The sequence below is a fragment of the Pongo pygmaeus genome, chromosome X, assembly GCF_028885625.2.
Source record: "Pongo pygmaeus isolate AG05252 chromosome X, NHGRI_mPonPyg2-v2.0_pri, whole genome shotgun sequence".
Lineage (NCBI taxonomy): Eukaryota > Metazoa > Chordata > Mammalia > Primates > Hominidae > Pongo > Pongo pygmaeus.
This window is the reverse complement of record NC_072396.2, coordinates 3,449,744-3,475,164: the sequence shown is the minus strand read 5'-3', so window position 1 is coordinate 3,475,164 and position 25,421 is coordinate 3,449,744. Positions and strand designations below refer to the sequence as shown.

At 46.8% G+C, this 25,421-nt stretch overlaps 1 protein-coding gene across 4 annotated transcripts in view; it reads left to right on the top strand.

Annotated features, from left to right (window-relative positions):
* The first annotated feature begins 14,295 nt into the window (after positions 1–14,295).
* LOC129025077 (cAMP-dependent protein kinase catalytic subunit PRKX-like) overlaps positions 14,296–25,421 on the top strand; it is a 306,342-nt gene continuing 295,216 nt past the window's right edge. For 3 of the 4 annotated variants that reach the window (XM_063660078.1, XM_063660076.1, XM_063660077.1), the window contains exon 1: positions 16,120–16,438. The gene's annotated coding sequence lies outside the window, so the exon portion shown is untranslated. Of the gene's footprint in view, positions 14,477–16,119; positions 16,439–25,421 lie in introns of those variants that run through there. The other variant, XM_063660080.1, reaches the window with a different exon arrangement.

Below are 25,421 nucleotides of genomic sequence, written 5' to 3'. Positions count from 1 at the left end.
TTCTCCTTTCCCTTCCTTTCCCTCCTTTCCCCTTCCCTTCCATCCCCTTCCCTTCCATCTCCTCCCCTTCCATCCCCTCCTCTCCCTTTCCCTTCCCTTCCCTTCCCTCCATCTCAACCCTCTTCACATCCACTGAGCTCATATTCTGGTTGGGGGAACAGACAATTAAAACTAATGAGCAAGCCAGGCGCAGTGGCTCATGGCTGTAATCCCAGCACTTTGGGAGGCTGAGGCAGGAAGATCACTTGAGGCCTGAAGTTCGAAACAAGCCTGAGCAACATGGCAAACCCCATCTTTACAAAAAAAATACAAAAATTAGCTGGCCGTGGTGGTGCTCGTTTGTAAACCCAGCTACTCAAGAGGCTGAGATGGGAAGATGGCTGGAGCCTGGGAGGGCAGGGTTGCAGTGAGCCATGGTCAAACCACTGCACTCCAGCCTAGGAGAGAGAGCCAGACCCTGTCTCAAGAAACAAAAACAAAAAATTAATGAGCAAATGAACACGAACATGTTAACCCATGAAAGAAAGACTGGTGAAGAGGGAGGGAGAGGGCACCCATCAGAGCAGAGACCGAAATGCTCTGAGAAGCCTGGGGTCCCTCCTGGAGGAGACGTCCTCACAGAAGCAGCACTAGGTGCCGGTGACAAGAAGCTGCAAACATTCAGGGAACAGCACAAGCATGTTGAGGAGTGAGTGAGCAGGGAAGAAAGAAGAGCAGGGAAAATGGGAGGAGATGGAGTCTTCTACCACTGTTTTTTGTTGTTGTTTTTATGAGACAGAGTCTTGCTCTGTCACCAAGCTGGAGTGCAGTGGTGCGATTATGACTCACTGCAGCCTTGACCTCCTGGTCTCAAGTGATCCCACCTCAGCTTCCCAAGTAGCTGGGAACCACAGGCGCACCACCACACCCTGATAATTATTTTAAAATTGTTTTTGTAGAGATGGAGTCTCACTATGTTGCCCAGGATGGTCTTGAACTTCTGGACTCAATAGATCCTCCCACCTCAGCCTCCCAAAGTGCTTGGATTATAGGCATGAGCCACCACACCCAGCTTCTACCACTTGTTGATTTTTAATTTGCATAGTGACATCTTTTCTCAAAAAAAATGCAATTGTACATGTGTGTACGTATAGAAATTTTGTATGTTTCAAAATAATTATCTTTCAAATCAGCTGCAGTGGAGCATTCTAAGTTTTTAAGCAAACTTGTAAAATGTTAGAATAGTTTTAGTTACAGAAAGATAAGATTGAGAGTTCCTGTGTATAATTCAGTTTCTCCATTGTTAAAGGCTTATGTCGCCATAGTACTTTTGTTACAACTATGAAACTGATCTTGGTACATAACTAATAACTCAATGCCCAGTTTTTCCATGTATGTCCTTTTTCTGTCCTAGGGCCCCATCCAGGATTGTACATTGCATTGTCATCGTATCACCTTGGGCTCCTCTGGGCTGTGACTGGCTCACCATGCTTCCTTGTCTTTGATGCCCTCGATAGTTTGGAGCAGTGCTGATCGGGTATTTTGTGGAATCTCCTTCAGTTTAGGTTTGTATGATGCCTTCTCATGATTGGACTGGGGTTATGGATGTTTGGACATTCTTAGGTTTTTATTTACAACATTTCATTGCATACCTAATGTTTCAACAAACATTAATCTATCTTAAAAATAGAATCACATATTTAATGCAGTTATTGTAATATCTATCTTTGTCCCCTTTATACAAAAATACAGAAAACCGGGAGAGAGGCAGCCACCGTTTCATATTCTTAGCTCATATGTGAAACCTTTCCATTTTAAACTTCTGGGAAGAACTTTAACATTAAAAATTCAAACCACTTTGAAATTATGTAGTCAACTGAAAAAGTTTATTTTAGTCATCCGAAGGGACCTGTGCAAAGGAAAACTACTCTTTTAGAAGCATACTTCTTTTTTTTTTTTTTTTGAGACGGCGTTTTGCTCTTGTTGCCCAGGCTGGAGTGCAATGGCACGATCTCGGCTCACCGCAACCTCTGCCTCCCGGATTCAAGTTATTCTCTCTCCTGCGTCAGCCTCCCGAGTAGCTGGGGTTACAGGCACGCACCACCACGCCTGGCTAATTTTGTATTTTTAGTAGAGACGGGGTTTCTCCATGTTGGTCAGACTGGTCTCAAACTCCCGACTTCAAGTGATCTGCTCACCTTGGCCCCCCAAAGTGCTGGGGTTACAGGTGTGAGCACCGCACCTGGCCAGAAGCATACTTATTTTTCTCCCATTCCAGGAAACATTCCTTGCCTGGTGCCCTGACCATTGCTGAAACCATTCCTTGAAACGTCTCTACCTGCTGATGTCAATTCGCCCAACAACCATGCAGTTGGATAGCTATGTGCTGCTGCAACCTTTTGTGAGTGGGGGGAGTTTTATTTTAAATAGTTATCTATGGCCGGACATGGTGGCCCATGCTTGTCATCTCAGCACATTGGGAGGCTGAGGTGGGTGGATCACTAGAGGTCAGGAGTTCGAGACCAACCTGGCCAGCACGGTGAAACTCCATCTCTACTGAAAATACAAAAATTAGCCAGGCATGGTGGCGCACGCCTGTAATCCCAGCTACTTGGGAAGCTGAGGCACAAGAATTGCTTGAACCTGGGAGGTGGAGGTTGCAGTGAGCTGAGATTGCGTCACTGTACTCCAGCCTGGGTGACAGAGCAGACTCCATCTCAAATAAATAAATAAATAAATAAACAAATAAATAAATAGTTATCTCTAAAAATGTGATCAATTCTCACTATTATCTCAGAAGTACACTAAAATGTTCTTTCCCTTCCCTCCCTCCCCTCAGGGACATTTCAAGATCTCTACAAGACCTGTATCTGGTCTTATCAAATGGTTGTGCTCTAGTGAAAATAACAACAAACCGTAAAGGCTTCCTTACACAGGTACTGGGGGAAAGGCTGGGCTCTAATTCCATGTAGCTTTACTGTGCCTTTCTCAAATTTGCTAAAATTCATGCTTTTAGAGTACAGTTGGCCCTCTGTATCCATGGCTTCCACATGCGTGAATTCAGCCAACTTCAAATCAAAAATATTTGAAAAAAAAATGGATGGTTGCATCTGCACTGAGAATGTACAGACTTTTATTCTTATCATTATTCCCTGAACAATACACTATAACAACTATTTGCACAACACTTACACTGTATTAGGTATTATAACTAACCTAGAGATGATCTAAATTATACAGGAGGCTGAATGAGGTGGCTCATGCTGTCATCCCAGCACTTTAGGGGAGGCCAAGGCAGGAGGATCACTTGAGGCCAAGAGTTTGAGACCAGCCTAGGCAACATAGCAAGACCGTATTTCTACAGAAAATGCAAAAATTAGCTTGGGTGTGGTGGGGCATACCTGCAGTCCTAGCTACTCAGGAGGCTGAGGTGGGAGGATGACTTGAGCCAGGAGTTCAAGGCTACAGTGACCTATGATTGCAACATCGTACTTCAGCCTGGGCAATGGAACAAGACCCTGTCTATAAACATAATATGTAATATGGCCGGGCATGGTGGCTCACGCCTGTAATCCCAGCACTTTGGTAGGCCTAGGCGGGCAGATCACCTGAGGTCAGGAGTTCAAGACCAGCCTGGCCAACATGGGGAAACCCCATCTCTACTAAAAATACAAAACTTAGCTGGGTGTGGTGGCGTGCACCTGTAATCCCAGCTACACAGGAGGCTGAGGAAGGAGAATCGCTGGAACCCGGGAGGCAGAGGCTGCAGTGAGCCGAGATCGCGCCACTGCACTCCAGCCTGGGTGACAACAGAACAAGACTCTGTCTCAAAAAAAAAAAAAAAGAATATATTAATTAACTAAATAAAATAAAAATAAATTATACAGGAAGATGTGCATAGGTTATATGCAAATACTATGCCATTTTATATCAGGGACATGAGCATCCATGGATTTTCATATCTGCAGAGAGTTCTGCAACCAATCCCCTGTGAATACTGAGAGATGACTATACAGTTCTATGAGTTTTGACCAACATTGACAGTTGTGCAACCAGCACTATCATCAAGATACAGAACAGCTCACTCCCTCAAAAATATCCCCCCATGATCCTTTGTAGTCAACCCTTTCCCCAACCTACTCTCAATCCCAACAATGGAGGATCTTTTTGTCCCTGTAGTTTTGCCTGTTCCAGAATGCCATATGAAACCATGGAATATGGCTGAGTGTGGTGGCTCACATCTGTAATCCCAGCACTTTGGGAGGCCGAGGTGGAAGGATTGCTTGATCCCAGGAGTTCAAGATCAGCTTGGGCAAGATAGCAAGACCCCGTCTCTATCCCTCGTCACCTTTGAATCTGAATTCCTTCACTCAGCCATTTACATTTGAGATTCATCCATGCTGTTGCACAGATCAATAGCTTCCTCCTTTTCAGTGTTCATGGAGTCAACACTGAAAAGTGTATATCCATACAAGGGGATATATCCATATCTATATCCATATCCATGTCCCCTTGTATGGATATACTGCAGTTTATTTATCCCTTCACCAGTTGAAGGACACCTGGATTGTTTCCAGGTTTTGGCAACTATGAATAAAGGTTTCTGCATACAAGTTTTTGCAGGAAGCTAAGCTTTCACTTCTCTTGGGTATACATGTAGGAAGGGGACTGTCAGGGTATATTACACATGATGTGTGTCCTATCTTATCAAGTGGCTGCTGATTTTGTAAAAGTAATAACATCAAAGAGGCCTTGTGACAAAGGCACTGGAGAAAAATGCCACGTTCCACTTCCATTGAGTTTCACTTGTGCTTTTCTTAAAGAAATTTCTTTTTTTTTTGAGATAGAGTCTCGCTCTGTCACCCAGGCTGGAATGTGGTGGCGCAATCTCAGCTCACTGCAACCTCCGCCTCCTGGGTTCAAGCGATTCTCCTGCCTCAGCCTCCCGAGTAGCTGGGACTACAGGCATGTGCCACCATGCCCGGCTAATTTTTGTATTTTTTGTAGAGATAGGGTTTCACCATGTTGGCCAGGCTGGTCTTGAATTCCTGACCTCAGGTGATCCACCTGCCTCGGGGATTTTCTTTGTCAATGTGGTGTGGAGCTTGACTGTGTGGGAGATAAATTTTTGTGAAGAAACTGTCTATAAAATCCTCCTGTCTCCCATGCTTATTCTCTACAGCCAGTGTTAAAAGTTAAGCATGAAATGCAGAAGTGTGGTCGGGCGTGGTAGCTCCTGCCTGTAATCCCAGCACACTGGGAGGCCGAGGTGGGGGGATCACAAGGTCAGGAGTTCGAGACCAGCCTGACCAACATGATGAAACCTCATCTCTACTAAAAATACAAAAATTAGCTGGATATGGTGGCGTGCGCCCGTAATCCCAGCGACTCGGGAGGCTGAGACGGGAAAATTGCTTGAACCCGGGAGTTGGAGGTTGCAGTGAGTGCAGTGAGCCGAGATTGTGCCACTACACTCCAGCCTGGGTGACAGAGTGAGACTCCGTCTCAAAAAAAAAAAAAAAAAAAAAAAAAAGAAATGCAGAAGTGGAAACAAATGGTGGGGCGGGAGGGAAGTACATAACTTCTTTTTTTTTTTTTTTTGAGACTGAGTCCGTTGTGTCGCCCAGTTTGGAGTGTAGTGGCACAATCTCTGCTCACTGCACTCCCTGCAACCTCCGCCTCCCCGGTTCAAGCGATTCTGCTGTCTCAGCCTCCCGAGTAGCTGGGATTACAGCTGTCCGCCACCACACTGGCTAATTTTTGTATTTTTAGTAGAGACAGGGTTTCACCATGTTGGCCAGGCTGTTCTCGAACTCCTGACCTCAAGTGATCCGCCTGCCTCGGCCTGCCAAAGTGCTGGGATTACAGGCCCATAACTTCTTTCAAGGAAATATGGTTACCAAAAGAAAGGGGGGAAAGGGAGGAAACCCTTGAAAAGGATAATCTCTCTTATTTTGTAGCTATAACGGCCACGTGTTATTTGGGGGAAATTGCAACTCTTGCCTGTCATGTGCTCTTTGAGTAAACACAGGCAGCATTTTGTATTTATTTGATTTTTGGTTTGCTTTCCATGTTGGTGAAAGAGTGGGCTCTGAACGTATTCACCCCTTGAGAGACACCAAGGTTGATGTGAGGTGGGCTGTGGGGTTTGCAATCAGAGGAGCTGGATTTGTATGTGTTCTGCCCCCTTTTAGTGGGAGATGTTCTACAAGGCCACTGTGGAAGGCAGAATGTGGTCCCCTGAAATCGTCTGTGCTGGGATCCCTGGGAACCTGTGAAGACATCACCTTCCATCGCAAAAGGGACTACAGATGTGACTAACATGAAGAGCTTTACAATGGAGAGGTTATTCTGGATTATATAGGCTATAAATCCTGGGTTACACAGGATCTTTAAAAATAGAGGACTGTAGAAGAAGAGGAGGCCAGAATAATGCTGTTTAAGAGGGACTTGACCTTCTGTTGCTGGCTTGAAGATGGAGGAAGGAGGTCCTGTGCCAAGGAATGCTGGCAGTCTCTAGACACTGGGCCAAGTCAGGAAACAGATTTTCCCCTAGAGCCACAGAAAGAATTTCTTCCTCTTCCCCTTCCCCTTCGTCTCCTTCTCCTTCTCCTTCATCCTCCTCCTCCTCTCCTTCTCTTTCTCCTTCATCCTCCTCCTCCTCCTCTCCTTCTTCTTGTTCTTCTTCCCCTTCTCCTCCTTCTCCCTCCCTCCCTCTCTCTTTCTTTCTTTCTTCTCTCCTCCTCCTCCTTTCTCCTTCTCTTTCTTCTTTTTTTTTTTTTTTGAGATAGAGTCTCATTCTGTCCCCCATGCTAGAGTGCAATGACACGATCACAGCTCACTGCACCCTCGATCTCCTGGACTCTAGCAATCCTCCCACCTCAGCCTCCCATGTACCTGGGAGTACAGGCACATGCCACCATGCCTGGCTAATTGTTTTCATTTTTTTAAAGATGGGGTCTTCTTATGTTGACCAGGGTGGTCTCAAGCTCCTGGGCTCAAGCGACCTTCCTGCCTTAGCCTCCCAAAGTGCTGGGATGGCAGGCGTGAACCACCATGTCCAGCCGTGGAACCCAGTTTTGCTGACACCTTGATATTATGCAATGTGTTAGTCAGGGCTCTCCAGAGAAACAGAACCAATATGATATATATATATATCATATATATATATATATAGAGAGAGAGAGAGAGAGAGAGAGAGAGAGATTTATTATTAAGGTATTGGCTCATGAGATTATGGAGGCTGAGAAGCCTGTGATCTGCTATCTGCAAGCTGCAAGGCTAGTGGTATAGTTTAAAAGCCTGAGAGCTAGAGGGCCAATGGTGTAGACTCCAATTTGGGTCTGAAGGCCTGAGCACCCGAAGTATAGAGGGCACATCAATGTCTCAGCTCAACAGTCAGGCAAAGGGAGGGCAAATCCAGCCATCCTCTGCCTTTGTGTTCTGTTCAGGCCCTCAGTGGGTTGGAGGGTGCCCACCGGCATTGAGGAGGGTGATCTGCTTTACCCAGTTCAGCGATTCAAATGCTAAATCTCATCTGGAAACACCCTGAAAGACACATCCAGAAATAATGTTTAATCAGTTATATGGACATCCTGAGGCCTAGTCAAGTTGACATGTAGAATTAACCATCACCCCCAGTGACACCCATTTGGGATTTTTGACCTCCAGAACCATCAGATAATACATGTGTGCTGTTTTAAACCACTAAGTGTGTGGCAATTTGTTACAGCAGTGACAGGAAACTAACCCAGCCACTAACCTCTCTGAGAGTCAACTTTTCTCCCTTGTAAAATGAATATGATCATGACAATATTTCCCCAACCACTTCATACGTTACTATGACAATCAGTGACAGAATGTTTGAAAATGTTTCGAAACTATAAAAGCTTTGCCAGATCGAAAACAAAATCTGCTGCTCCCTTTGATCTAGTACTTTTCCTACCCACTCAGCTCTTCCTTTGCTGGCCGGCTTCTGCATCTCCTAGGGTACATTTGATTTGGCCAATCTTTCTAATGACCTTTACCTTTTCTAAATGGGGGGCTGGGCCCGAGGCACTGACCATTTCTGCTCTTTAGAATCCATCATCATCACCAAACAGAATGAGCTTTATCTAACATTTTGGTATTTTGTTCACAATGGAGTTTTTGCATCACTTTTGAGTTTTAAAATACGGCATTATAATATTATTTATCATGATGACTGCATTTAGAGATGACAACCTCATCTCTATAAAAAATAAAAAATTAGGCCTGGTGCAGTGGCTCACACCTATAATCCCAGCACTGTGGGAGGCCGAGGCGGGCAGATCACCTGGGGTCAGGAGTTCCAGACCAGCCTGGGCAACAGGGTGAAACGCTGTCTCTACTAAAAATACAAAAATTGTCCAGGCGTGGTGGCACGTGGCTGTAATCCCAGCTACTTGGGAGGCTGAGGCAGGAGAATCACTTGAACCCAGGAGGTGGAGGTTGCAGTGAGTCAAGATCACACCACTGCACTCCAGTCTGGGTGACAGAGAGAGACTCCATCTCAAAAATGAATGAATAAATAAATAAATAAATAAATAGCTGGGCATGGTAGCGCATGCTTGTAGTCTCAGCTACTCGGGAGGCTGAGGCAAGAGGATGGCTTGAGCCCGGTTGGCGGTTGGAGTCTGCAGTGAGCTGTGATTGTGCCACTGTACTCCAGTTTGGGTGACAGAGTGAGATCGTGTCTCAAAAAAAAGAAGAGAAAAGAAAAGAAAAAGAAATCTGATGTGTGTTCCAAGCAGGTTGCTGTGGAAGCAGATTTTGTTTTGTTTGGTCTCATGACTACTTTGAAATGATGGAACTTATTAGAATCACCTCTACAGTCTGAATTGAATGTATTGAAAAAGCAGCACATATATTACTATATCAGGATTTTTAAAAATATTGGATGACTATGTTTTAACACAATTGGGTTCCTTTGTAATCTTATGCATTATTTGATGTATCAATGCATTATTTTACGCATTTAGAAACAATATTCACTAAATTGCTGAAGGAGGTCTGAGGCACAGACATATTATGATTCTTTCCCTCAATTCTTTTTTTTTTAATTTTCTACTTCCAATTTATTTATTTTATTTATTTATTTTGAGACAGGTTCTCGCTCTGTCATCCAGGCTGGAGTGCAGTGGTATGATCTCAGCTCACTGCAACCTCCGCCTCCCAGGCTTAAGTGATACTTTCACCTCAACCTCCCGAGTAGCTGGGACTACAGGCACGCGCCACCACATCCGGCTATTTTTTGTATTTTTGTAGAGACGGGGTTTTGCCACATTGCCCAGGCGGGTCTGGAACTCCTGGGCTCAAGCGATCCGCCTGCCTCGGCCTCCCGAAGTGCTGGGATTACAGCCGTGAGCCACTGTGCTCCGCCCTTCTCTCAATTCTTTAACCTTTTGAGTTCAATTTTATCCTCTGAATATCGGGCCTTCAGGGAGGACCTGGAAGAATCAAATATGATAATGTACATGAACACCTCCATGCCAAATGCAAAGTATTTTCAGGATTCAAATGATAACTAAATGCAAAATTTGAAACGAAAAAAGAAAAATAGCAACAGCTCACATGCATTAGTTTGCTGAGTCTGCTGCAATAGAGTGGGTTGCTTAAACACCACCCATTTATTTTCTCACAGTCCTGGAGGATAAAGCCCAAGGTCAAGGTGTTAGCAGGGTTGGGTTATTCTCAGGCCTCTATCCTTGGCTTATAGATGACTGATTTCTCCCTGTGCGAGTCTGTGTCCTAATCTCCTTTTCTTAAAAGGACTCCAGTCAGATTGGATTAGAGCCTACCCAAATAACCTCATTTTACCTTAATTACCTTCTTAAAGGCCCTGTCTCCAAATACAGTCACATTCTAAGGTACTGGGGATCAGGACTTCAACATACAAATTTTTGTGAGGACACTATTCAGCCTGGCCCATAACATCAGGGAAAACAAACAAAACAAAACAAAAAATGAAAAGAAGTATTGGGTGGCTACCTAGGTCAAGGGATACAAAAGGGGTTTTCATCCACCTTATCTCAGCTCCATGACAGGTGATAGGCCTTTTTATCTTCACTCCTCTTTGTATACTTCTCTAAGTAGGACCTCACATAATGCCACCTATACAAGTAGCTTCCTTCATAGTTTTGGTTCTAGTCTCTCTAAGGAAAATTAGAAGCAAAATTCAAAAGCAAAGAAAGATCAGAGGTTTGTAAATGAAGTTGAAAAGTCCATCCCCCCTTCCTCATCTCATATGGGAAGCTCGTGGTGGGTGCTTATTCAGAGAAAAGTCACATCTATAAACATCAAGGAAAGATCATCACTTCCAGCATGCCTTCAATTTCAATATCTTGGGAGAGCAAGAACGGACTTTTGTGCAGCCTACACATATATCTGGAGGTTGCCAAACAGCACTTCCATGAGCTTCCCACACTAAATCAGTTCAGGAAACAGATATGAATAATTTGCTTTATCATGAATGGTTCTTTATGTATAGCAGCTAGTGAACACCATTGTCATTTAAAGCAAACTTGGACTTTACTTTGACTTTGTACCTGGGGACCTATTTGCACTGTCTGGTCTTTCTTTTGAGTCATGTAACAGTCATATCACATGAAAACTTAGGGATATTATTCGGCCTCTCTCCTCTCTAAACAGATGATAAGATCTACCTAAACTTTGGTTTAAAAAAATGGGGTAGAAGGCCAGGAGTGGTGGCTCATGCCTGTAATCCTAACACTTTGGGAGGCCGAGAAGGGTGGACCACCTGAGGTCAAGAGTTAGAGACCAGCCTGGCCAATATGGTGAAACCCCGTCTCTACTAAAAATGCAAAAATTAGCTGGGCATGGTTGTGGGCGCCTGTAATCCCAGCTGCTCGGGAGGCTGAGGCAGGAGAATCGCTTGAACCGGGAGGTGGAGTTTGCAGTGAGCTGAGATTGTGCCATTGCACTCCAGCCTGGGCCACAGAGCAAGACTCCATCTAAAAAAAAAAATGGAGTAGGAAAGGGGCAGGCATGAAGATTGTAATTTAACAGTGAGGCAAGTGGATCCCAGGAATTTGGGTCAATCCTTGGAAGATCAGGGATTTCTGACTAGGCCAGTCATCGAAGCAAGTATTGGCCCATGTGTCAAGAGTCTTTGAAAATTAGATGGGCCTGGGGAAAATTAGACACTAGAGTCAGTGAAAACCAGGCAGTAAGTCATGAGAAGTTTTATATCTCTTCCTCCTGTCTTTTTTTCTTTTTCTTTTGTTTTCTTTTCTTTTCTTTTTTTTTTTTTTTTTTTTTTTTTAAGAGACAGAGTCTTGCTCTGTCACCTAGGCTGGAGTGCAGTGGCACCGTTATAGCTCACTGCAGCCTTGAACTCCTGGGCTCAACTGATCCTCCTGCCTCAGCCTCCCAAGTAAGTAGCTGGGACTACAGGCTCAGATCACCATACCCAGCTAATTTTTTTTATTTTTGTTTTTTGTAGAGATGGGATCTCACTATGTTGTCCAAGCTGGTCTTGAATTCCTGGGCTCAAGTGATTCTCCTGCCTCAGCCTTGCAAAATGCTAGGATTACAGGTGTGAGCCACAGCATTTGGCCTGTGTTTCTTTTTTTAAAAAAATAAATAATAGGCTATTTTTTAGAAGAGCTTTAGATTTGCAGAACAACTGAGCTGATAGTGCAGAGTTACATGTTTCTCTCCCCAGCTTCCAGTGTTATTAACATCTTAAGTTAGTGTGGTACATTTGTAACAACTAAGGAGCCAATATTCATATATTATTATTAAGGAGCCAATATTCATATATTATTATTAATTAAAGTCCATAGTTACATGAGGGTTTCCTCTTTGTGTTGTACATTTTGTGAGTTTTGACAAATACATATGTACACACACACTTATATGTATAATAATGTGTATCCACCATCATAGTATTATACAGAATAGTTTCACCACTGTAAAAATCCACTGTGTTCCACCCATTCATCCCTTCTTCCTCCTTGAACCCCTGGCAACCACTGATCTTATTATTGTCTTATCTGTTTCGCCTTTTCCAGAATGTCATATGGTTGGAATCATGCAGTATATGGCCTTTTCAGACTGGCTTCTTTCACTTAGCAATAGGCATTTAAGGTTCCTTTGTGTGTTTTGGGGGCTTGATAGCCCATTTCTTTGTAGTGCTGAGTAATATTCCATTATGCGGGTGAGCCACAGTTTGTTTATTCATTGGCCTAGTGAAGGATACTTTGGTTGCTTCCAGTATTTGGTGATTATGAGTAAAGGTGCCATAAACCTCTGTGTGCAGGTTTTTGGAGCATGTAAGTTTTCAACTTAGTTGGGTAAATACCTAGGGGCACAACTGCTGTGTATGGTAAGACTCTGTTTGGCTTTGTAGGAAATTGCCGAACTGTCTTCTGAAGTAGCTGTACAATTGTGCATTCCCATTAGCAACAAATGAGAGTTCCTGTTGTTCTGCATCCTGTCAGCATCTGGGATTGTCAGTTTTCTGGATTTTAGCCATTCTAATGTATGTAGTAGTATCTCATTGTTACTTTAATTTGCAGTTCCCTAGTGATATATGATGTTCAGCATCTTTTCACATGCTTATTTGCCATTTGTATATCTCTTTGATGAGTTTTTTTCTGATCGTTTGCTCTTTGATTCAGTTGTTTATTTTCTCATCGTGGAGTTTTAAGAAATATATATATATACACATACATATACACATATGTACATATATCTGTACACGCACACACACACACACACACACACACACACACTTAAAAAAAATTAGAGACAAGGTCTTCTCTGTCGCCCAGGCTGGAGTGCAGGGTGAGATCACAGCTCACAGCAGCCTCCAACTCTTGGCGTCAAGCAGAGCATTACAGGTGTGAGCCACTCTGTTGGCCTGCATATTTCAAATACAATCCTTAATCAGATACGGAATTTGCAAATATTTTCTCCCATTCTGTGACGTGTCTTCTCATTCTCTTAACAGTGTCTTTTGTAGACTTTTCAAATTTTAGTGATGCCCAACTTACCATTTTTTTTTCTTTTATGCATCACGCTTTTGGTGTTCTAGCTACACAGTCATTGCCAAACCCAAGGTCATCTAGATTTTCTATGTTATCTTCTAAGAGTTTTTATAGTTTTGCCTTTTACGTTTGGTGGTATGTTCTATTTTAAGTTAATTTTTGTGAAAGATAAAAAGCCTAGTTTTTTTTTTTGGCATATGTGTGTCCAGTTGTTCCAGCACCACTTGTTAAAAAGGATGAATTGCCTTTGCTCCTTTGTGAAAGATTAGTTAAGTATATTTGTGTGAATTCCTACTGCCTTTTAATTAAAATTTTGGGTACTGTTTATGGGGAATGCTGGTAGTATTTGTTGCAAGCAGATTCTTGTTTTCCCCTCCCTCCAGTCAATAACTGAAAATAAGTGTTTGCAACACACACGTGCGCACACACGTACATGGCTAGCGCAGTGGGTTTCTGTGTAAATCACTGTGGACCCCTCGCCCTGTTATCCTTTAGCTTTCTCAGAATACACTAGCTCCTTCCGGCTCTACTTTATTTCCTTGTTTTCTCCCACCTTATAGGACTGCACATTTGAAAAATCGTTGAAACAGATTAAATAACACAGTCTAATTGTCACCCACCTACAGCCCATCTAGTATTTCAAAAAGAGGAATTTTGGTGATTTCATGATAAATGTAGGCGGTCTCTCTTCCTGTCTTAGGCCTTACAGTGTCCTTTGGGGTCCTGTGAGTCTATGATAAAAGATATTGACTCTTTACGGGTAATAAGGCTAGTGGGATTATGGGGATATTATCAAACAGTCAAGATGAATTCTGAGCTCTTTTGCATTGTCAATTACAGGAGCTCAGCTGTAAATCCTGGCCACACTGGGCTCCAGTTTGAGAGTGAGGATTTCCACCACTTTCCCATACTTTAAAAGACTGGCATCTGCCAAGTAATCAAAACACACAAAGAGGCCTTTTAACCAAGTTTAGCTTGGAATTTCCAACTGCTAACCACAAGCAGGTCTGGCAAGCTAGGAGGCCGGTTGGCTGCGCAGCTACTCCAGAGTGTGCGGTAGCCGAGGGCCGCGTCCGCGTAAAGCCCAGAGCTGTAATGATGTCAACTCGTTATTTACTTTCCAAATCTGAATGACTGAGCAAGGCGAAAGGAGAATCAATCAACCACAATGTGACCCTACAGGCGGAAAAAACGCAGCGCTCCCACCAGCAGGCGGTGGGGGAAGGGAAGCACGTGTAGCCAGGGCAGGGTTGCATCACGAGCTCGCTCGGGTTTTCTATTGCACCCTTCGTTTTTCTATTGCATGTAATACCTCAGCATCAGTCTGCAGAAGCCCAGGGAGCCCAGGAGCAACGAAGGGCAGGCTCAAGGGAAGGCCCCACCAAGTCCTTCTGGGGGGCCTTGAATGGCAACTGATACATAATAAGACACAATCTATTCTGCTGATTCACAATTATGGAGACTGTGTAAGTGTGTATTTTTTTATTGATGTCCTCTAATGATGGTGTAGCAACAGTCGTTTTGCATCATTGACGTTTTACAGCAATATTTTGCAGGGTAATTTTGAGGTCCGCCTTTTTGGTGGAGGACCGGCCTCTTAAAAACTCACCTCCGGCCGGGCGCGGTGGCTCACGCCTGTAATCCCAGCACTTTGGGAGGCCGAGGCCGGCGGATTTTCTGAGGTCAGGAGTTCAGACCAGTCTGGCCAATGTGGTGAAACCCCGTCTCTACTTAGCTGGGCGTGGTGGCGTGCGCCTGTAATCCCAGCTACTCCGGAGGCTGAGGCAGGGGAATTGCTTGAAAAGGGTGGTGGAGGTTGCAGTGAGCCGACAGCGCGCCACAGCACTCCAGCTTGGGCGACAGAGCGAGACTCCTTCTCAAAAAAACAAAAACAAAAACAAAAAAACAAAAACCTCACCTTGGGTCCCCCTCCCCCCACAACCAGAACAACAAATGGTCTAGAGTTCGAGGAAGACCAAGTGAGGTTATAGTTTAGATTGCTGAGTGCACCAGGCTCTTAGCACGAAGCTCATTATATAGTAAAGGAAGGGGCAAGAATATTTGAAAAATATTCAACGAGGCCGACCCCAGAGGTGCTGGGGAGGGGGAGTGGAGATCTGTTTAACTGAATTAAGGCTGCGAGTGGTGAGGAGTAGCCTACGTGGAGGGGAGGAAGGAGCGCTGGGGACTTAGGTGCACCTGGGCCAGGCCGTGTAAGCCATTGCAACATAAAGCACTTTGCAAGGGCCAGAGGGCTGAAGCCTGGGGGTTGGGGTGGGAGTGATGAGGCCCGAGTGCCCAGGTCCCCCCAACCTCCTCAGCCCCCACACCCGAGCTCCTGGCGCCTATGCCTGTGTGTCTGAGTTTGTCCCTAAGCATTTCTGGCTCTTCCTGGGAGGTGTTTTGCAAAGGTCGAGGCTCCGCCGGAGCACCCACTTTTTGAGCTGGGGTGAAGACTACTGGGGTGTCTTCTAAGACGCCGATTTTGAGGGAGATTCACCATCGGGCAGGTGGCAGGGGGTTCTGTTGGGGCACCCGGGTGGCTTCCTTTTTGGGGTGGCGGAGGGTAACACTTTAGCAGTGACTGAGGTTCCCCTGCCCCCTAGAAACCGAGGGGGTGGCCGAGGTTCCCGTCCCCTCGAGGCAGTCGTGGAAAGGCTGGGTTTGGGATGTGATGGGGGTAGCCCTGGGGTCCTCTCAGTCCCACGGAGGCCACGGGGAAGGGACCGGGACCGGAGCAACTAGGGAGAGGCCCGGGTTCCCCTCACACACCCTAGGCGTGGGGGAGCGGGGGGGCTTGGTAGGGACGCTGGTCCCCCGACCGTGGGGCAGGGGCTGGGTTGGGACGCGGGTCCCCACCAGGAGCCGCGGGGGAGGGGCAGGGCCGGAGTCCCTACCCTCGTGGGGGAGGGGCTGGTTCGGGACGCGGCTCCCCCGGGGCGCAGGGGCGGGGCCGGGTGGGACGCCGGGTCCCCTCCCACGGCCGTGAGGGAGGGGCCGGCGGCGGGGGCGGACCCCTGGCGGTCCTCCTGGCTGGGGTCCGCGCGCTCGCGGCAGCTCCCCGTGGAGGTCACTGCCCGTGCCGGTCCCTCCCGCTGTCCCGCCCTCTCCCGCTGCCGCCGCCGCCGCGCCCGCCTCAGCGCCTCCACTCCGCGCTCGGGAGCGAGGAGCCGCCAGCGCCCCCGCCCCGCCGCCGCCTCAGCGCCCTCCGGCCGCCATTCGCCACCGAAACTTTCCAGCGCCCGCGTTCTCTCCGGGACTCGGCGGCGGCGGGGCTGGGGCGGCCCGGGGGCGGCGCGCGGCTGCTCTGGGGCGCCGGGCCCTCTTCGGCCGCCGCACGGCCGGGGCTCGGAGGCTGCCGGCCGGAGGGAGGTTCGGAGCGCGGCCGGGCGCGCGGCGCCGCCACAAGTTGCGCCGCTCGCGACGAGGTGAGTGCGCAGGACTCTGCGGGCCGGGCGCGGGGTCCGCAAACTTCTGCGGGGAGGCGGGTCCCGCGCTGACCCTCCAGGGTCCGGCCGGCGGCTCGGGGCGCCCGGACGCTCCAACCCGCCCCTGGAACTCCTGTAGGCGCAGGTCGCCAACTGTCCCCGCGGCGCTCGGACTGGGGTGCGGCGCGCTCCCAGGAGCCTGAACAATACCCCGAGGTGGCCGCTCCCCAAAGTGCCGGCGCGCCTTGCGGGGAGAGACGGAGGTCGGCGGGGGGCTCCTTTGTTTTGGGGAGGGGGAAGTGGCCGGTAAGTTTAGGGAAGCGCTGGGCTTTTCCTCCGGTGCCCCTTTGTCTGCCGATCCTGGGGCTTGCTGGGCAGACCTGCGCCACCGCGGGCTCGGGGGACCGGGGTGGAGGGCGGTGGCGGGATTTCCCCGCTGTTGGGGAGGGGAGCCCCATTCATCCCCGGGACGCGGGCCGGCCCTCCCGGACCCGGGTGGAAGCGCAGCCTCGCGGAGTGGGGCAAGCGGCGGGCGAGGTGGCGCGGGCCCCGTGTCTGTTCAGTTTCTGACGCGCAGAAACTGTCAAGGAAGTCAGGAGCCCCAGTCCTCCGCTCATCTCCCCGGCCCGAGCGCACGGCTGGGCTGGGGGCATCCCTGGCCCGTCGAGGGTCTGCAGAGCGCCGCCCGGGGAGAGCGCAGACCTGTTGCTGTTCCTGGGCTCTGGCGGGGCGGGTGGGGTGGGTCTCGCAGATCCTGGCCCCGGCCTTGCTATCCAGGGGGACCTTCCCTAACGGTGGGACCGGTGCTCGGAGTGGGGTATGGGGAGTGCGCCTTCGGGAGTCGGCGCTGGCCGGATATGTGACAACTGTGGGTCGCTGGAGGCCCGCCTGCGCTGGGATAGGGCCTGGACTTCACGTGCGTCGCCTGTGTTCGGTCAGACCGGGGCCGGGGCTCGCTCCCTGCAAGGCCTCGTGTTCCTCCAGCCAGCTGCGTTGGACGTTCCACAAAGGTAGGGACTGACGTTTATTTTCGTGTCAGTGATGTTCTGGAACAAAACCTAAAAAGAAACAAAAACCTATCCTCTATTGTATTTGCAACTGTTTCTGCTTTGCATTGTCATGTGTGGTTTGACCTGCCTTCTGGATGTTTTCCTCTCCTGAAACATCGCCCAGTCCGTGGTTTAACCTGGAAGGCGAAGGGGAAGGAAGGCAACCTCCCTATTAAGGTTCCTGGTAGTGGCTTTGGTGTTGGAAGTGGCACTTGACGATTTTATGAAAAGTTTACGAGTCTTTCCTAGAAAAGATGTAATTAAGAAAAATAAAATACAGAAGAACGTTGAGTATGACGCGTTTATTTTAAAGGGTAGTCATGTCTCAAATGTGCTGCAGATTTTTGTGGAAAGCCACCAAGCTGGGTAACTAATGCAAACAACAAAAGTTGTTCACCACTGGATCACGGGCCCTTAAGGCAATTCCAGCCCTTAGTAGAACACACACCTGTAGGGCAAATATGGAGATTTGTGGTGCAGTGCTGCCACCCTCGCTCCCCCACTCTCAGGCATTTTGCCCCTTTACTGGGCTCAGAGAACTTCTCTCTGCTAGTGGTTTTAAAGAGGAAACAGTTTGCAAAAATAATAACTTTATTGTAGACATACTTAGAAGTGAACGTTTCAATTTCTGGAGTTTTCCCATCAATTATATCAGTACCACTGGTTCTGTACAACAAGATTTTTTTTTCACCTTTTAAGGTGACGAACAGAGGCGGGAAAATGGTCCCTGCGGAGGGAGGCCATCTCCAGCAGGTCCCGAGTGTCACGAATTCAGATTCTCCGATCTACTCCTGCTGGATAGGAGCACACCTCTGCTAGAACCTGGGTCCGGCCTCCTCCCAGTTTTCTGCAGGGCGTCCAGATTTCGGTGCTCTGCCCCACAGCAGTGCCCTGTGGGCCTCCTGGCTTAGCTGATCAGCACAGCTTCTCTGCCCAGCGAGGCAGGACCATCCTTGCACTGCTTTCCTGATGCGTTGGATTTGCCTTTTTTCCTTCCTTAGGAAAAATAAAAAAACCTAATATGCTACATCCGAGAAGTTGTTAATCTTTCACTACCACATGCATTGAAAAATCAGTTCCACCCAGGAAGCAACACTAAAGGCATATTGTAAACACTTTTTTTTTTTTTTGAGTTGGAAAGATAAACTTTTTTCCCCATAACTATTTTTAGTTAGCCGGAGACTGGACTCGAGTTTTTCCCGGTCTTGCCCCCTCCACTCCCGCCCTCACTTTCTGTGGGGCTCGACCACATGGACCATGCTGGCCAGACTGGCAAACATGAAACCCACCAGAACCAAAAGAAAAGCTGGATGTGGGAAGGGGCTGAAGAAGTCCACATGTTTCTAAAGGGTAAAGAGCCTAGGCTGAGGAGAGGCGTTTCAGATCTCCAGGGGAGAAAGACAGCCGTTAAGGAGTCCGCCGGGCTGCTGCCTGCCTGGCCAGCGGGAGCCTGACTTTAGATGGGTGCACCTCCCAAGCTGGCCCCCTCCCACACAGCCATCGCCATCCAATATTTACGGAGAATCCACCGCATGCCTGAAGGTTGCAGAAGTGAATTGGAAACCGTTATAAATGGAATTGGAAGAAATTTAAAGTTAAGATGGAAGAGAGAATATATTGAGTTTTCAGAGGAAGTCGGGTACTGCTTCCTTTTCTTGTCTAGGTTTGTTCTTGTCCGATGGGATCAGAGAGATTTGAGATGGGGCATGATAGGCGGCAGGTTCAGGAGAAAGGGAAGCTTTAGAAATGAAGGTAGAAAAGATGCTTGCTTATTGGAACAGTATTTTCAACGTTGAGCTCTGGAATGTTGCAGCCAACTAATGGTTCTCATTTGGGACAGTTTTGTCCCCCACCTTTGAAGGGGGCATTTGCCAGTGTCTGGAGACATTTCGCTTCCTGCAACTGTTAAATTAGCAAACAGGTTGAGCCAGCTGGGCGTGGACCTGCATTTTCCTCGTGGAGGCCCTCTTCCAGGTGTCAGTAGGAAAAGGGCTCCCAGAGTGTGGTCCTGCTGCGGGACCTTGGCCCCCACGTCCAAGTGAGCCCCAGAGGTGCCCCAAGCCCTGCCTGGTCATGGCGAATCTGGGCTCCTGTTGAACTTGGGCGCTGGGGACAGCTGTGAGGGAAACCTGGTTTGCAGCTAGCTTGCTGTGCACTGACTGGAGCTTTGGGCAAATCAGTGAACTTCTCTAACATTAATTTTCTCATTGAGAGAGGAGGTGGGTAGGGGTGTGTATATATATATGTAATGATATATATAGGGGTTGGGGAGAGGGACAGAGAGATTTCCCAGGCTGCTTGTATTAAAGGAGATAGAGTTATTATATTTCTCATTTAGTTTTTATTTATTTGTTTATTTTGAGACAGTGCAATTATTATAGCTCACTGCAGCCTCTACCTTCTGGGCTTAAGCAATTCTCCTGCCTCAGCCTCCTAAGTAGCTGGGAGTACCAGATGCGCACTACCATACCCGGCAATTTTTTTATTTTTATTTTTAGTAGACACAGGCTCTCACTGTGTTGCCCAGGTTGCTCTCAAACTCCTGGGCTCCAGTGATCCTTCCTACTTGACCTCCCCAAGTGTTGAGATACAGGTGTGAGCCCCTTTACTCAGTCTAAGGAGATAGAATTATTATAATGCTTGGAGCCTAACATGCCTTTTTTGTTTGTTTGTTTGTTTCTGAGACGAAGTCTCTCTCACAGCCCAGGCTGGAGTGCAGTGGTGCGATCTCGGCTCACTCCGCCTCCCGGGTTCAAGCGATTCTCCTGCCTCGGCCTCCTGAGTAGCTGGGATTACAGGCATGCCCCACCACAGCCGGCTGATTTTTGTATTTTTAGTAGAGGTGGGGTTTCACCACGTTGGCCAGGCTGGGCTCGAACTTCTGACCTCAGGTGATCCTCCCGCCTCGACCTCCCAAAGTGCTGGGTTTATGGGCATGAGCCACCGCGCCCGGCTAGCCTAACATGCTTATAGTTTCCTGTTTTCTGAAGTTGGGAATTGGGTCTGGAAAGGTATCACCGTCAGTCACGATGGTGTCTAGTAGTTTGCTTTCTTTTTTTCCTTATCTTTTCCCTCTTACATTTTAGGGCTGTATCTATATAATTTTATTATTTAAATTACCATATGGTAAATTTGTCTCTTTGGGTGCATTATGAGTCTTGACACATGCGTAGATTGGTGTGACCACTATCATAATCAGGAGAGAGAACAATCTCCTCAGCCCAGAGATGTTCATGGCTCTGTCTCTCACAGTTCCTCCACAGTCACCCCCCCAGGACTGAATCTGGGGCACCCGCCCATCTGCTCTGCTCTGGAAGTCTTGGGGATCCCATCTGAATGTAACACATGGTGGAATGCCTTAGGTGAATCCATCCGCTCTTCCAGTACCACCTTTGCCTCCTCTCTCTGATGACACATGAACTTCATGCCTTTGTGTGCTTTGGCCAAGCTGCTTTTCTTAGAACAGCACATTTTGCACTGTAGATGTTATCACAAGCAAGGAAAAAACAGCTTTGCTCCTTAATGTAAGAAACCACAGTGGAAAAAAATCAGGTGTGTTGTTGAGGCTGCTAAAGCTTTGCTCCTTTTTAAAATTTTTTTAAAATTTTTCTGGATACGTAGGTGTATATATTTATGGGGTGCATTAGATATTTTGATATAGTCGTGCAATGTGTAATCACATCATGGAGAATGGGGGTATCCATTCCCTCAAGCACTTATTCTTTGTGTTACAAACAATCCAATTATACTCTTTTAGTTATTTGCTCTTTTTTCTTTTCTTTTATTTTGAGACGGAGTCTCACTATGTTGCCCAGGGTGGAGCACAGTGGCGCGATCTCGGCCCGCAAGTTCAAGCGATTCTCCTCCTCAGCCTCCGGAGAAGCTGGGACTAGAGGCATGTGCCACCACACCTGGCTCATTTTTTTGTATTTTTAGTAGAGATGGGTTTCACCATGTTGGTCAAGCCGGTCTCGAACTCCTGACCTCAGGTGGTCCACCTGCTCAGCCTCCCAAAGTGCTGGGATTGCAGGCATAAGCCAGCGCGCTCAGCCTGTTTATTTCCTCTTTGTTTTATGCCAGTTAGTTCTTGATACCTCATTGTTTCAGATGGGACATTTTCTAATGTCGTGTTTTTGTTTTTGTTTTTTTGAGACAGAGTTTCATTCTTGTTTCCCAGGCTGGAGTGCAGTGGCATAATCTCTGCTCACTGCAACCTCCGCTTCCGGGATCAAGCAATTCTCCTGCATCAGCCTCACGAGTAGCTGGGATTACAGGCATGCACCACCATGCCCGGCTAATTTTGTATTTTTAGTAGAGATGGCATTTCACCATGTTGGTCAGGCTGGTCTCGAACTCCTGACTTCAGATGATCCACTCGCCTCGGCCTCCCAAAGTGCTGGAATTACAGGTGTGAGCAACCACGCCTGGCCTCTGATGTCCTTTTAGAGGATGTTACCCTCACTTTTATTGCACAGTTCTACCAAAAGGTACTTCATATGTGAAATGTATCAGAAGGTTATAGTCATGGCTTTAGTTTAAAAACAGGATACATGTTCATTAAGAACCTTTGCTGTTTTCCCAATGGGTTAATCACGTAAATATAAAATAGGCTAAAAATATCAAGTTGTTTTTTCCTTTGTTGTAGAAATAAAAAAATGAATTCCTACATCTGTACTTCTATGGAGCTGCTAACCTGTATTTTACTTTGGGCCATATGTCGCTTTCTGTGATCTCATGACGTGGCATGTTTTCTGATATAATCCTTGTCCTGGCATTTTGGTGACTTTTATCCTGCCTGAGGTGGTCTGCCTGGTTGTGTGAAGTCACAGAACCTGTGCATGTCCTACCGTGTAGAGTTAAAGGGTTGGATGAGTGGCCTCAAGCCTTTTCCTCCCTCCCAGGTATGAAGATTTGGTTTGGAAGATGGACCCTGCTTCAAGGTCTGGGAGGCCACGTTTTTTTCAGACTGGTTAAGGATGATGGTTTTATGTTAACTAAACATTGGGATAAAGTGACAGTTGTTTATGTCCCGTGCCTAGAGTATGAGTTTTCCCATGATTAAAATAAGCAGTATTTTGGTAAACATTGATAAGTTAGTTGCGCATTTTAGTTCAGAAACCCACAGCGAGTCAGAAGGCGCTTTGTGCTGCTGGGCGCCTCTGAGTGATTCCTGGGAGTGCGGCAGTTCTCCAGCCCCAGGAGACCCTGTGAAAGAAGCACAAACAATGCTCACGGCAAAACTCACAGTGTTTATTCTTGACCTGGGTGTCTGCTTTGAATTCTTGTCACTTTTCCTATCGTGGTGGATGTAGCCGGAATGCTTTAAAGAAAACATGAGAGTTTTCTCTGCTTGTTTCCCTTGAGCCTGGAACCGATTATGACCCCAGATAGCCTGCACAGGGCTCTTTCCTTTCTGGAACACCTGCCCAGGCTAGAATACGGGAGTAGGGAGGAGGTGAGGTTCTGTCCTGCCCGGTAACCTTCCCGGCCAGCTCTCCAAGACGCTGAAACCTTCCTTCGGGTCTGTTGAAACCGCATCCCCAGCACCATCATGTCGGAGCAAGAAGAGAAGGGCATGTGTCCCCTTTAGGGAAGCTTGACTCATTCCAATTAGTCAAGCTAACAACAGGAGACCCAGGAGACCCTGTGTTAGGCTTTGGAGTCCATATGAACGTGCAGTGTTGTTCAGTGCTGCGAGCATTTTTGCTTGTCTGAATTTCCTGATAGATGGGAATTTGGACAAAAACAAGCTTATTTTACATGGTGCCATTTTATTCCTTAAATCAATAATAACAAATACTTTATTTATTTATTTTTAGAGATGAGGTCTTGCTCTGTTACCCTGATCATAGCTCACTGCAGCATTGGCTTTCTGGGCTCAAGTGATCCTTCTGCCTCAGCCTCCCAAGTAGCTGGGCCGACAGGCACAAGTCAGCATGTCCAGCTTTTTTTTTTCTTTCTTTTTTTTTTTAAATTTTCAATTTTTTTCTAGAGATAGGGTCTTGCTGTGTTGCTCAGGCTGGTCTCAAGCACCTGGACTCAAGCAGTCTTCCTGCATTGGCCTCCCAAAGTGCTGTGAATACAGTTGTGAGCTACTGTTCCTGGCCAACATATACTTTAATATGGCAAGACCATATAAAATAATTTTAAGAGGCCGCGTGTGGTGGCTCATGTCCCCCAGCACTTTGGGAGGCTGAGGGGGGCAGATCACGAGGTCAGGAGATCGAGACCATTCTAGCTAACACGGTGAAACCCTGTCTCTACTAAAAATACAAAAAATTAGCCAGGCATGGTGGTGGGCGCCTATAGTCCCAGCTCCTTGGGAGGCTGAGGCAGGAGAATGGCGTGAACCGTGGAGGTGGAGCTTGCAGTGAGCCGAGATTGCGCCACTGCACTCCAGCCTGGGTGACAGAGCAAGACTCCGTCTCAAAAAAAAAAAAAAAATCATTTTAAGAACTGGAGGAAAATTCAGCAGGACTGAGTCGTGATTTCAATTTCTGGTGCACTGTGGGTAATTGGATAATTCTGTGTCAGCCTGGACGCTTGTGCTCCTTTAGTTGTCACTGTTACCTTGTCATCTATGTGAAGATGAGAAATGAAGTTGAGTGGAGAACTGTCGCCAAAGTCTGCCATGTAAAAATCGGTAGTGCCAATATGCAAAGGTAATTCCCAGCTGCTGTAAAAGTCCAGGTGGCTTCACAGTTTGAGATTGTATTTCCCGAAAGCGTAGAGAATTGATATCCCTGAATAGGAAATTGATGTCCCTGCTGTTTGGTTCATTTGGGGAACAGAATAAACTTGTGTCCTTGTCTTCAGTTCTTTTGTCAACAGAATCTTATCAAGCATTTGAATCCTACGCAACTGTAATGCCAGCTCCATGTTGATAAAAACTTAAGAATTCAAAATTATAAACTTGAAAACAGCAATTGCCAACTTCTGACAGTAGCAGGAGAGTCTGGAGGACCTGTTCAGAGGAAGTCGGGTACTGTTTCCTTTTCTTGTCTAGGTTTGTTCTTGTCCGATGGGATCAGAGAGATTGAGATGGGGCATGATAGGCGGTGGGTTCAGGGGAAAGGGAAGCTTTAGAAATGAAGGTAGAAAAGATGCTTTCTTATTGGAACAGTGTTTTTTCAACGTTGAGATCTGGAATGTTGTAGCCAACTAATGGTTCTCGTTTGGGACAGTTTTGTCCCCCACCTTTGAATGGGGTTTGGTTTGATTCCCAATTTGATTATGAAGAAAATATCAGATTCACCTTGCATTTTCAAGACACAGTGGTTCTATGTCAACTTCAGCCATTTCCAGGGATCTGTCTTAGGATACTTCAAAAAGCCTAACCTTTGAGATGCACTCAGCTCATAAGTTAGTGAAAATAAGAATGAATGATCTTCCCTGTCCAGTACATGACAGAAATTATTGTAGACCAGATGAGAACAAGGAGAGATGCTTGTTGATATTACATGTCACGGGATGCTCTGTTAAATTTTATGGGACTCTGAGTGTAATTCCTTTAAGCCAGTAGTCTCTAAATTTGGGGGAAGGACAGGGGACAGAAATGACTTGTTTCAGATTTTAATTCCCAAAAGGGTCTTAGTGAGTTTCATGCCCTCTGGCAGGTGCACCGCAAGATTTATTGGGATGCAGGAAGAAATTATGAAAATGTCTATTAAGAAAATCTCTAATACTTGTAAAAAATATATTTCTTGTCCATGAAATGCATGTTACTTGAGTATTTTATATATTTAATAAATAAATTACATGAGTTAGGAGCACCTTCTGAAAACTTTTTTGCTGAAAAGGATATATGATGAAAAAAACATTTATGATGTAGGTCCCCAAAGGCTGGAAGAGGGGGTGATACTAACGTCCCTGTATGCACGTAGGACACAGTTGTACTCCCCTTTCCTCTGGCTTCAGCTACTAAGGTATGTATG